General features: G+C 41.1%; 1 protein-coding gene across 1 annotated transcript in view; it reads right to left on the bottom strand.

Moving 5' to 3' along the window:
- THRA (thyroid hormone receptor alpha) overlaps nt 1–9,811 on the bottom strand; it is a 358,095-nt gene extending 348,284 nt beyond the window's left edge. The window contains exon 1 of the mRNA XM_083375949.1: nt 9,731–9,811. The gene's annotated coding sequence lies outside the window, so the exon portion shown is untranslated. The remainder of the gene's footprint in view (nt 1–9,730) is intronic.
- Between the last annotated feature and the right edge of the window lie 4,563 nt (nt 9,812–14,374).

Below are 14,374 nucleotides of genomic sequence, written 5' to 3'. Positions count from 1 at the left end.
TTAAGGGATAAAATGGACGGAGAATTGAGTCTTGTCCAGTATCATCAGATGCAGTATGCTATTAGAATCAGGGGCTTAAAAGAGAATCCTAAAGAAGACTTAAAGCAGCTGATTTCTGAGGCTTTGGAAGCAGTATTGGGCCAGCCAGCATCTGAAATAGAGGGATGCATGGATAAAGTTTTTCGTGTAAATTCATGGATTGCAAGGCAGAGGAAGTTACCTAGAGATGTGGTGGTATATTTTACAAAGAGAGCAACTAGAGATGAAGTTATTCAAGCTGCTTATGATACTAAAGTTGTGGTTGCTGAGCAAGAAGTTCTGGTTCTAAAAGAAATTCCTCCAAAGATTTTAAGGAGAAGGAAGGATTTTGCATTTCTCGTACAGGAACTTAAGTAACGTGATATTAAGTTTAGATGGGAGATTCCAGTTGGATTGGTGGTGATGCACGAAGGTAAAAGATATCGTCTGGTTACTGTGACTCAGGCGCGTGATTTCTACAATAATGTTTTAAAAGCAACCCCTCTATCACTCCTGGAAGCTGCAAAGGGATCTGGAGAGGGAAAACCTCAAGAGGCTGAAGGTGGACAGACAGAGGAGAATGGTGCGGGAGGGGATCAAATTACAGCTTTATCGGCTGCTGCTGGAGAGCAGAGATTGACGCGTGCCGCTGTAAAACGAGCAAGACAAGTACAAGAGCAAGACCAGCAGAAGTTTATGGAACTCTCAAAGCGTACTTATAGTGAAGCTGTGGGAGGAGCGCAGCCCAAAGAAAATATAGGGGCTATTAAAGATGTGCTCCAAAAGCTTTGGGATGCCACGCATGGTGACTAAATTTCTAACCTGGAATGTTAATGGATTAAACTCACCACAGAAGAGAAAAAAAGTTTTTCAATATTTAAAACAATTTAAGATTGATGTTATATGTCTGCAAGAAACGCATATTAGGGTTATGGACCAAAAGTATTTATCGAACTCAAGGTTGGGCACGCAATTTGTTGCTTCTGCGATGAATAAGAAAAATGGAGTGGTTGTCTACGTTAAAAGTACTCTAACAGCGGAATTAATTGAAGCAGATAAGCAAGGAAGATATGTTATGATAGATTTGTTGTTAGAAGGTAAAAAAACGCTCTTAGTTGGACTGTATGCTCCTAATCAACAACAAGCTGATTTTTTTAGTTCACTTCATACAAAGCTTACTCAATTGGATTACAAATCGTTTATTTTTATGGGGGACTGGAATGGTGTTTTGGATGTACAGATGGACAAGGCTGGTTCTTTTAAGCATGCTCCGAGTCATGCCAGATTGCCTAAATCTTTTTTTGAAATGAAGGACGACTTGGAATTGCGAGATATTTGACGTGACATACACTTACATGAAAAGGATTATACTTTTTTTTCTGACAGACATCAATCTTTTTCTAGGATTGATTTTATTTTGCTGACTAATGATTTTTTTTCTAGGATTAAGAAGGTAAAGATTTGTGCAAGAACTATTTCGGACCATAGTCCAGTTTGGTTAGAGATCAATAAGGACAATAGGGATAGGCGCTCATGGCGCGTAAATGAGAATTTGTTTAGAAATCAGAGAAATGTGGAAGAATGTAAACAGCGGATGAAGGATTTTTTTGAAATTAATATGAATAAGGATACCTCTATGGACATGGTTTGGGATGCTAGCAAGGCCTACATGAGAGGGGTGTTGATATATATGAATAATAAATACAGACGTACTTTGGAAGCCAGAAGGAAAGAATTGGAGAATGAAATTAGGGAAAAAGAAAAGGTCTTAATTTTGAACCCATCGGATGTGAAGACTAAGGAGGTTATTAAGCTATTAAGAGGACAATTTGATAAATTGATGGCTGATCAAGTGGCAACCAACTTGCGGTTTGCTAGGCATAATACTTTTTGCAATGCTAATAAGCCAGGTAGATGGCTAGCTTATAGACTAAGGAAAAAGCAAAGGGCTTCTAATATAGATAAAATTGAGCATAAGGGAAAGGTTGTGTTTCAACAGGATCTTATTAAGGAAGCCTTTGTGGATTTTTATTCTAAATTATATGCTAAGGAGAAGATTAATGAAAAAGACATTGATGTATATTTGGAGAATGCTAGCATCCCGGTTCTTACGCAAGCACAAAAAGAGGAGATTAACCAGTTGATAACAGAAGAAGAAATTCTCATAGCAATTAAGGAATTGAAGTTGGATAAAGCGCCAGGTACGGATGGTTTGACTGCGGTTTACTACAAAAATTTACAAATGGAGTTGATAAAGCCGTTAAAGGAACTGTTTCAGACAATTCAGAGAGGGGGAAAGGTGCCTCCGTCTTGGAGAACTGCTTTTATCTTTTTGATTCCGAAGGAAGATCAAGATGCTATTCAAGTTAAAAACTATAGACCGATATCACTTTTAAATACAGATTATAAGATATTTGCTAAGGTGTTGGCTAACAGATTGATGAGGGTCCTGCAACAGGTGATTCATGGGGATCAAACTGGGTTTATTAGTGGTAGGCAAATGAAAAATAATGTGAGGCATATAGTTGATGTGTTAGAGTTTTTGGAAAGGAACAACCAGATCCCTGCGGCGCTAATTTTTTTAGATGCTGAAAAAGCTTTTGATCAATTGAATTGGCAATTTTTGATGAAAGTTTTAGATAAAATGAATTTTGGGGATAAATTTTTGCAACCAATTAGGGCATTATATCAAAAACAAACTGCCCGAATAATAGTTAACAATAGTTTGACTGAAGCATGTAATATTGAGAAGGGAACAAGGCAAGGGTGTCCGTTATCGCCTTTACTATTTGTGTTAACATTGGAGATATTACTAGTAAAAATACGGAGTTCGGAAAGAATTAAGGGTATACAAATTAGAGATCAGGATTATAGATTGAGGGCGTTTGCAGACGATCTGGTTGTTACAGTGACCCAGCCAGAAAACTCTGTTGTGGACCTGATGGAGATAATAATGCAATATGGGAGGGTTTCTGGATTTAAAGTTAATGCACAAAAAACTAAAATTCTGGCCAAAAATATGACAGTATCGCAAAAGGCTCTTTTAGAAGGATTAACTGGATTTGAGATTGCTAAAAGGGTCAAATATTTGGGGGTGTTTTTGTCACCCTCTAATACAAAGTTATATAAAAATAACTATGAAAAACTATGGGGAAAAATTCAAAAAGAAATGGAGAGTTGGGAAAAATTGCAATTGTCTTTGTTGGGAAGAATCGCAGCAGTGAAAATGAATGTCCTGCCTAAATTTTTATTCTTATTTCAAATGATACCGGTTCTTAAGAAAGATTCTAATTTGGAAGAATGGCAACGGGGTATCAATAAATTTGTTTGGGCAGGGAAAAGGCCACGAGTTAAACTTAAGATTATGCAGGATACTCGTGAAAGAGGTGGTCTTAAAATGCCCAATCTTAAATTATACTATGAAGCTGCTGCGTTAGCAGGGATAAGTGATTGGATTAATTTGACACAAGAGAGATTATTAAATCTTGAGGGCCACAACTTGTTATTTGGCTGGCATGCATATTTGTTGTATGATAAGAAGGTAGATAATGTGTTTAAAGTGCATATTTTAAGACAGGCATTGTTGAGAGTTTGGAAGAAGTATAGACACAAGTTAGACTGTAAGATGCCATTGTGGGCAATTCCAAAACACGCAATAGAAAACATAAATGTTGGTTTCAAACATGACGTGACCACGTATAAGGAGATTTTAAGCTTGGAAAGAAGTGTATGGTGTTTAAAATCGTATAATCTCTTGCGAGATGAGAAGATTGTTCAAACCTGGTTTCAATATACTCAGTTACGGGCCAGGTGGAAAGAAGATCAGAAAACTGGTTTTGCAATGACTGATGAAAATTTGATAAAGCAAATTAGAAATCAGGGTCCAGCACATATTAAACGGATATATCTTGCATTGATAGAAATTGATTCAGAAACAGAACTTGTTAAAGATTGTATGATAAAATGGGCCCAGAACATCCAAGAAGTTATTACAATGGACACGTGGGAAAAGATCTGGGTGAGGAACGTAAAATTTACACAAGCTCAAAACTTAAGAGAGAACTTTTATAAAATGTTTTATAGATGGCATTTAGATCCTAAAAAGCTTGCAAGTATGTATCCGAACTATCAGCCAAAATGCTGGAGGTGTGGTGGTGAAGATGCAACATATTTTCACATATGGTGGACTTGTAAAAAGGTCAAGGCTTTTTGGATAAAAATTTGGTGAAATATGCAGAAGATTTTCAAGCAAAAGATAAAGTTTTGTCCGCAATTCTTTTTGTTGGGTATAATTACAGATGCTACTGTTGTGGACACTAAGTTGATGTTGAATTTAATTACAGCAGCAAGACTTTTAATAGGTCAGTATTGGAAGAAGGAGGAATTGCCGACTATAGAAAAATGGACCTTAAAGGTTTCTGACCTGGCAGAAATGGCAAAGATCTCGGCTTATTTGAAAGATCATTCGCAAGAACGCTATATTATGGAGTGGAAAAAATGGATTGAATATATCCAGAAGAAATATGGGACTAAAAAGTTTCATTTAGCATTTGAATAAGTCTTCCTTTCTATTTTCTTTTTTTTTCTATATGAAATATTAGTATTGTTTGTAGTTATCTTATATGAGCTAGAGAGTGATAGATTTAAGAATTTATTGTTGGTAGCATATGGATGTTTATGATCGTTCTTTGTTTTTATACCCTGTACTTAGCTCTGGGAAGTCGGGGGGGGGAGGGGGGAAAGGGGGGGAGGGGTAGGGAGGGATAGGTAGGGGAGGGGGAGGGGGGATTGTTAAAGATAAAATGTATTTTAAAACTTTTCAATAAAAAAAATAATAATAAATGATTCAAAATATCAAACAAGAGTTAACAAACAAGAGTCAAACAGATTAGCAAGAACAGACCAGGATTCTCTTAGAATGTCTCCAAACAGTTGCCTTCAGCAACCAGCCCTACCCACACCTTCCCCTTTTATTATCAGTCCCAAGGCGTGGCTTCTCACTGCCTTCTCCTCCTTTCACTGAGTTGCCTCATTGATTTTCTCTGCTCTGCTCTGCTGGATTGCCTTCTGCTTCTAGTGTCTCTGAACAGATTCAGCTGTGACTCCTCTGAGTCCAACACCTTGTACTTACACAGCTGAGCTTCATGAGGAATATGACTGGAGGGGTCAGGCTGAGAGTCCTGCAGTGCATCAGAGCCTCCCTCTGACACCAAAGGCTCTCCAAACCCCTCCTCCTCCTCCTCAGGTTCATCGGACTCAGCTGCTGGGAGCACAGGCTGACACTGAATCACAACAATAAGTCTGTAGTTTTCTGGATACATCTTTTTTCCTTTTTTGAAGATGGGAACCACCTCAGGTCTTTTCCAGTCCTTTGGTAGTTCCCCGGTGCTCCAAAATCTTTGAAAGATATGGTATAGTGTTTCTGAAATCACGTCTGCCAGCTCCTTCAGAACCCTGGGATGCGTAATCCATCTGGACCTGGTGATTTGAACTCTAGAGTGGATAGGTGTTGTCTTACCATTTTCTTGGCTGTTTTGACTTGCATTCCTAATCTGTCTTTTATGGTACTGTTTTTGATAGGTTGGACTGGGTTTTTTTCCTTTTGTTTGAAGACTGGATGCACTTTCATAGAGGTAGGTAACTGCAAGCAAAATGCAATGGGATTGATCTGCTGGATGACCTTGACGTGTCTCACAAATTTTGCAGCTAGCTTCCTAGACGGTCTTCTAGAGACCAAAAAGTTGGTAGAGAGCCAGACTGTTTCTCCTTCAGATGATTTGGCTCATCCTGTCAATGGACATCTGTAGCCTTCTTGTACAACTGCTTTCCCTGTTTAGTTACTGTTTCAACAAGGTTTGGGCTGCAAGCTGCTCCTACAGAAAATCCAGAGCTCCTGGGATGAAGCCCTCCTCCCTTGGGTTCTCTGGCAAAACTCTGGGATGTGTGCCAAACAAAGCTTGAAAGGGGGTCATAGCAATCGATGTGTGGAGAGAGTTATTCCATGAAAATTCTGCCAATGGTAGTAGTGAGTGCCAGTTGTCTTGGCTGTAGGTGCAATAACATCTTAAATATTGCTGGAGCATCTGATTAGTCTTCTCTGCCTCACCATTTGTAGCTGGGTGGTGGGCTGATGTTAAGCTCATTTGTACATTCTAAAGTTGGGACAGGGCCCTTAAAAACCTGGAGGCAAATTAACTGACCCTGAGACCAGTCTGGTCACCATGCCTCTATAGCAAAAGATGTGGTCCAAAAAACTTGAGCTGTTTCTTTCTCAGTGGGCAACCCTTTACAAGCAATGAAGTGAGCCATCTTGGTAAAAAGATCCACTACAACTAATGTGGATGTGTAGTCATGGACTGGGGAAAAATCAGTAATAATATCCAGAGATGTTGTATGCTGGTGTGGGGGTGGGTGGGTTGGTGAGTAGAGTGTGGTTGTAAAACCCTTGCTGCCTTCTGATGGTGGGATTTAGCCCTTCTGCAGGTATGACAAGATACTAGGTAGCCCTTGATGTCGGTTACCATTTTAGGCCAAGTCTCTTAACATTCTGTAGTTTTTTGAACACTCCCCCATGCCCTGCTGTCTGGTTATTGTTGCAAAGCTGCAAAACATCTTCCCTCAAAGGTGGAGGCACCACTATTCTTGCCCATGTGCTTCAATGTCCCCCCCCCATCAAAAACAAGGATATAGTACCTGGTTGGGGCCTCTGGAGGTCATCCATCTGGGCCCACAAGAAGTGGTCTAGAAGTTGCTGTGCCTTGATCCTGGTGATTTAAGTCCTGGTGTGGTTGTGTTGCTCCTAACACTCCAGTGGTCACTTGCGCAGGTACATGTTGTAAAATGGTAACTACTACTGGGGCTTGGTGCAATTGTGACTACTCTGGTTTACAGGACAGCACGTCTGGCATCAGATTTTTTTGAGCCTGGGACATACTGGATGTAAAAGACAAAGTAGGGAAAAAATTGGCTCCATCTCACTTGCAGCTCAATCTGTTGCAGCATTTCTAAATTTTTATGATTCATATTAACTTATTTGGGCCAACATGCACTTTCACAAAAATGTCTCTCCATTGTTCAAAAGCTGATCTGACTGCTAACAACTCCTTGTTAAAAATGTCATAGTTCTGTTCTGGAGTAGTCAAAATCTTTGAGAAAAACACACAAGGCAAAAAGTGGTCCCCTCCCCCAACTCCTCTTGTAAGAGAGATCACCACATTGGAGGAGTTGGTCTGGACAATAAATCTCTTGGATGGATGGGGGTGTTGAAGGATGGCTAACGTGCAAAAAGTTGTTTTAACTCTTCAAGTGCAGTTTGCTGTGCAGCAACTGTCCAAGCAAATTTGACTCCTTTTATAACAGCTGTGTTAGGGGCTTAACATTATGTGCAAAGTGCGGGATAAACTTTCTGTAAAAGTTCGCAAAGTCTAAGAAACTTTGAACATCCTTAGCTGTGCAAGGAGTTTGCCAGTCAAGCACTGCTTGGATTTTCTGGGAGTCCATTTGAACTCCATCTGTGGAAATGCAGTAACCCAAGAAATCTAGCTATTTCAAGTCAAAAGCACATTTTTCTAATTTGGCAAAAAGGTGATTTCCCCTCATTCTATTCAAGACCTCCTGCACATCATGTTCATGCTAAGTTTCATCTTCAGAGTAGATCAGAATGTCATCAGCTAAAGCACCACAAATGTGTCAATCACATCAGAAAAAATCTGCTTCATAAATCTTGAAAACACTGCATTGAGTCCAAATGGCACGATGGTGTATTCAAACTTACTGTATCTGGTTATGAATGCAGTTAAAAAATTCATGGCCCTCTTTGACCCTAATAAGTTTGCATGCATTGCAAAGATCATACTTGGTAAAAATGTGTGCAACCTACCCAGCAAGTCTGATATGAGGAACTTGTAGTTGTGAACAATCCTCAAGGGAATTTCACTGTTTGGGTTTGTGGTGCCTGGGTCTTGTTTATAGGGCACAAAAAAGGTAGGCAGTAAAGACAGGGATTTTGAAGGTCTAATAAAGCCTTTCTGCAAGTTGGAGTCCAGATACTGCTTCAAAATTGATAGCTCTTTAGCTGACATGGGACACTGTCTCTTAGCAGTTATTTTAGCCCTAGGGATCAGGTTTATAGCACAGTTGTAGTCTCTATGTGGAGAAAGGACTGCTGCTTCTTCCTCTCAAAATATGTCTGCAAAATCTGCATACTTGCTGGGTAGCCTGGAATTTCCTTTCTTGGGGCTTACTGCCAGCTAGAACGAGGGGTTTACTGTCTGGGCATGGTGAAGGTGGCAAGCTGGGGCAGTAAAAGACAGGGTTCCTGCCTCCCAATCTATCATAGGATTGTGAAGCTTTAGACACTCTGATCCCAATATTATCAGAAAGTGTCTTGTGACATACAGGGTTAAAAGCTCAGTATGTTAGGCAACAGTTGCAGTGGGGTCGTGGTGTGTGTAATCAGACACTACAGGGATCTCTAATGCTTTAACTGTTGCAAAGTCTATAAAGTTGGCCATTGCCCCCTAAATCTACTAAAGCTGCAACTTTGTCTTCCCACCAATGGGGTAGGGTCAACTCAACATAGATTTTCAGCAATGTACCTTGGTGTTGAGCTCTCTTTAATGTTTGAATAGCCCTTCCTGTGAGCCCTTGTGAGAGGAGCTGTTGTCATTTCCCTGTTCTTGGAGTCTGCGTTCAGGGCGGTGCTCTATGGTCCCAAGGCAGGGGAGGGTCTTTCTCCTTTCCTCTGGTGCCTGGTAGGGCAGATTCTCACTATATGCCCAGATTCTCTACAGTAAAAACAGAGTGCCTAGTCTCTGCATCTCTTTATTCTGCAGCTGATGATTTTCATGCTGCCCCTATTTGCATGGGTTCCTCTCCTCTTTGCTTTGTCCATGTCAGCATCATGGGGAGATGGCTGAATAATGAGGTTGTGATGTCGGCTGCCTCTGGCAACCAAACTGGTTTTGTGTATAGGAAAAGTATGTGAACCTCTAAGGTCATCCGTTCATTCGGCAGGAAAATATTACAAAACTATTTCCAAAGAGTTTGGACTCCACCAGTCCACTGTCAGGAAGACTGTGTATAAATGGAGGCAATTCAACACCATTATTCAGGAGTGGTTGACCAATCAAGATCACACCAAGAGCAAGGTGTGTAATACTCTGGGAGGTCTCAAAGAACCCCAAGGTAACATCCAAGGAACTAAAGGCCACTCTTGCATTGGTGAACAATGGTGTATATGGCAGGGTTGCAAGGAGAAAACCACTACTCTCCAAAGAGAACACTGCTGCCCTTCTACATTTTGCAAACGTCCACATGGATAAGCCAGAAGACTAATGGAAGAATGTTCTGTGGATGGATGAGACCAAAATAGAACTTCTGGGCCTGAATGAAAAGCATTTTGCTTGGAGAAAACACTGCATTCCAACATAAGAACCTTATCCCATCTGTGAAAATGCTGGTAACAGTATCATGGTATGGGCCTGCTTTGCTGCTTACAGATCAGGATGGCTTGCCATCATTAACACAACTATGAATCCTGATTTGTACCAGAAAATTCTACAGGAAAATGTCAAGGTATATGTCCGTGAACTGAAGATCAAGAGAAAGTGGGTCATGCAGCAAGCAACACCCAAAACATACAAATCACAAAACCAAAGATGCTTCAAGAAAGAAAGTTAATGTTTTGGAATAGCCAAGTTGAAGTGCTGACCTTAATCGTACAGAAATCTTGTGGAAGGACCAGAAGCAGAAAGTTCATGTGAGGAAGCCCACCAACATCCCTGAGTTGAAGCTGTTCTGTAAGGAGGAATGGGCTAAAATTATTTCAAGTCGATGTGCTGGACTGATCAACAGTTATCCCGAACATTTAATTGCAGTTATTGCTGCCCAAAAGGGGCACACCAGTTACAGAAAGCAAAGGTTCAAATACTTTTGACACACACAAATATGTAGCTTTGGATCACTTGCCTCAATGAATCAATTAACAAGTATTTTTTTTTACTCATTTGTTTATTTGGGTTCTCTATATGTAATTTTAGGGCTTATGTGGATAACGTTTTAGGTCATATTTGTGCAGAAATACTGAAATTTCTAAAGGATTCACAAACTCTTAAACACCACTGTAGGCAATGCTGACACTGCTTGCATCTTCTCCAATTTTTAAACCCTGTCAGATAATTAAGTTTAAGTTTAAGTTTATTATATTTGTATACCGCCCTTCTCCCGAAGGACTCAGGGCGGTGAACAGGGCATATATAAAAATACAAATTACAAAAATTAAAAAGAGAATTAAATACGAGCCCAAACTAAAAACAGTAGAAAAATGTAAAAAATCCCCAATAAAAAAAAAACCCAACGCATGCCCCATCAGGCCAGGCCGGCTTGTTCAAATAGGTAGGTCTTCAAGTCGCGTCGGAAGGAGCGAAGGTCAGCTGCCATCCGGAGCTCAACTGGCAGCTGATTCCATAAAGCCGGGGCGCCCACAGAGAAGGCCCTCCCCCTGGGGGCCACCAGCCGACATTCTCTGATCGGTGGCACCCTGAGGAGGCCCTCTCTGTGGAAACTCACAGGTTGACGCCGGCAGCAGGTGGTCAACTTACTATAAGCTGCCAGGAACTTAATTTGGACAATTCCCTGATTTCCATTTTCACTTTTTCATTGTTGGTGTAGGAGGGAAGGGGGGGAGATATGCTGATTTTTTCCCCAGTTTCCTTCTTAAAAATTTGTATCTCAACAGCTCTGACACAGACTTAACACTGAATTGCATATGGTTCACCTGACCTCTGGTTCTTTGAAGCCTTTCATCTCTTTTCTCCTCTCAAACCAACCGCTGTGAAGATACTTTTTTTCTGGATGCTTACAAGTGGTTTGGGATTTTCTGAAAAGTCTTGTTTTCCTTAATTTTCAAAAGTATATATAAAAATAATAATAATAAATTGGAAGGGACCTTGGAGGTCATCTAGTCCAACCCCCTGCTAAGGCAGGAAACCCTATACCATTTCAGACAAATAGCTGTCCTGTCTCTTCTTAAAAACTTCCAGTGTTGGAGCATTCACCACTTCTGGAGGCAGGTTGTTCCACTGGTTAGTAGTTCTAACTGTCAGGAAGTTTCTCCTTAGTTCTAGGTTGCTTCTCTCCTTGACTAGTTTCCATCCGTTGCTTCTTGTCCTGCTTTCAGGTGCTTTGGAGAATAGCTTGACTCCCTCTTCTTTGTGGCAGCCCCTGAGATATTGGAACACTGCTATCATGTCACCCCTCACCCTTCTCTTCATTAAACTACACATACCCAATTCCAGCAACCGTTCCCTATATGTTTTAGCCTCCAGTCCCCTAATCATCTTTGTTGCTCTTCTGTGTACTCTTTCTAGACTCTCAACATCTTTTTTACATCGTGGTGACCAAAACTGGATGCAGTATTCCAGGTGTGGCCTTACCAAGGCATTGTAAAGTGGTATTAGTACTTCACATGATCTTGATTCTATCCCTCTGTTAATGCAGCCTAGCACTGTGTTGGCTTTTTTGGCAGCTGCAGCACACTGCTGGCTCATATTTAAGTGATTGTCCACTAGGACTTCGAGATCTCTCTCACAGTTACTACTATTGAGCAAGGTACCACCTATACTATACCTGTGCATTTGATTTTTCCTGCCTAAATGTAGAACCTTACTATTTTCACAATTGAATTTCATTTTGTTAGATAGTGCCCAGTGTTCGAGTCTGTCCAGATCCTCCTGTATCTTAAGCCTATCTTCTGGAGTATTGGCTATTCCTGCCAGCTTGGTGTCATCTGCAAATTTGATGAGTTCCTCATCTATCCCCTCATCCAAATCGTTGATGAAGATGTTGAAGAGCACTGGGCCCAGAACAGAGCCCTGGGGCACCCCACTACACACTTCCTTCCATGTAGATGCAGTTCCATTGAGGACCACACGCTGAGTACAGCCTGTCAGCCAGCTACGAATCCAACTGATGGTGATGCTATCTAACCCACATTTTTCTATCTTATCAAGTAGTAGGTTGTGATCTACTTTATCAAATGCCTTACTCAAGTCCAAGTAAATTATATCTACAGCATTCCTCTGGTCCACTAGTTTTGTCACTTGGTCAAAGAATGCAATAAGGTTTGTCTGGCATGATCTGTTTTTGACAAACCCATGTTGGCTTTTAGTGATAACTTTGTTCGCATCAAGGTGTTCGCTGATTTGTTGTTTGATTATCTTTTCCAGAATATTCCCAGGTATTGAGGTCAGGCTGATAGGTCTGTAGTTTCCTGGATCTATTTTTTTCCCTTTTTTGAATATGAGAACTACATCAGCTTTCTTCCAGTCCTCTGGTAGTTCCCCAGTGTTCCAGGATCTTTGAAAAATATAGTTCAGTGGTTCTGAGATCATGTCTGCCAGTTCCTTGAGAACCTTGGGGTGTAATCCATCTGATCCTGGTGATTTGAACTCATCTAGGCTGGACAGGTGCTCACTTACCATTTTCTTGCCTATATACCGTATATACTTGAGTATAAGCCAACTCGAGTATAAGCCGAGACCCCCAATTTTACCCCAAAAAAACCTGGAAAAAGTTATTGACTCGAGTATAAGCCGAGGCTGGGAAATGCAGCAGCTCACGGTAAATTTCAAAAATAAAAATACAGGTAGATAACAATAAAATTGCTTTAATTGAGGCATCTGGAAAAGAGGGTCAACAAAAACAATATATTATCAGTATATTCAACAAAAACAATATATAACATCAGGGGTGTCAAACTCAATTTCATTGAGGGCCACATCAGCATTGCGGTTGCCCTCAGGGGGCCGGGAGGGTATGGCCAGGGTAGGTGTGGCCTACTGGGTGGGCGTGGCTAGAGTGTGTATGGCCTACTGGGTGCTGGCATCAAGGCATCAAGGGTGCCTATGGGCAGCCTGGGCAGGAGTGGGACAGATCTGAGGGTCTCTGGCAGAAGGACGGTCTCTGGACCAGGGCCAAGGCAGTGGGGGCCGTTCCCTCACTGTTTCCAGGATGGCTTCGCGGGCCGCATAAAACCACTTCGCGGGCCACATCTGGCCCCCGGGCCTTGTGTTTGACATGTCTGTATAACATTAAAGTATTAACAATAACTTTAAATGTACAAAAACCTTAACTCAATAAGCAACCAAGCTAAAACACAAGCATCAAAATCCTTCAAAACTGGATTCCTCCTCCTCATCTGTATCTCCAAACAGAGCTTCAGCTGTAGCTGGTGTGAGGTTATCATCATATACATTGTCACAGAGTTCGCAGTCATCACTATCACAGCTGTCGTCCTCATACAAAGCACTGTCTTCACTGCCATCCATAGCATTACTTATGCCACATTTCTTGAAGGCGTGCTTCACCATGTCCTCTGGAATCTCTTCCCATGCATCACAAACCCACTTTGCTATCAGTTCTATGTCAGGCTTCATCATATTTCCACCTTTTGTTAGTCGGGCTTGACCAGATGACATCCATTCGCACCACATCTTTCGCACACGGTCTTTGAAAGGTTTATTTAAACACACATCTAAGGGCTGTAATACAGATGTAAGCCCACCTGGAATAACGGCTAAAGTAACTTGAGAAGACTTTGCCAATATTTTTATGTCATCAGATGTGTGGGCTCTGAACATATCCCAAACTAGCAATGATGGTTTTTTCTTTAAGGCTGCTCCTGGTCGTCCATTCCAAACTTCTTCCAGCCACTTTTTTGTTCCATCTTCATCCATCCAGCCTTTAACATGTGGGCGCACTGTAATTCGTGGTGGGAAATTGACCTTTTTAGGCAAGGTCTTTCTTTTAAAAATAATGACAGGCCGCAGCTTAGTTCCATTAGCCAAACATGACAGAACGACTGTAAAATGGTTTTTCTCATTACCTGTGGTTCTGAGTAAAACAGTTTTGTCTCCCAAACTTGCCACGGTTCTGTTGCTTGGAAGATCAAAGGTCATAGGTGTTTTATCCATATTCGCAATATCTCCCAGGTCATAGTTATGGATCTTTCTTTGTTTTATGATGAATGAATGGAATGACATCACTTTTTCATCAAGGTCTTTTGGCAACTTCTGTGAAATCTTTGTTCTTTGCCGCAAACATAGGCCATACCTCTTCATGAAGCCAGTACACCATCCTGCTGACGCAACAAAATTTTCAATGCCTGGTGCTTTTAATTTGTCATCTTTAGCCATTTGAAGGGCACGTAAGCGAATTCCCATGCGTGTTACGCAGTAACCATTTTGACGATACTCCATAACCCATTTATGCAATTCAGTCTCTAGAGCCCCATATGGAGTTGTTAAACCACGTCGAGCTTTTTTTGGCTTTGGAATCTTTTCCAAGTCAGCTTTCA

Source organism: Vipera ursinii (genome assembly GCF_947247035.1).
Source record: "Vipera ursinii genome assembly, chromosome: W".
NCBI classification, from domain to species: Eukaryota; Metazoa; Chordata; class Lepidosauria; order Squamata; family Viperidae; genus Vipera; species Vipera ursinii.
Note: the sequence above shows the minus strand (reverse complement) of the source record. Positions and strands in the feature narration are given on the sequence as shown.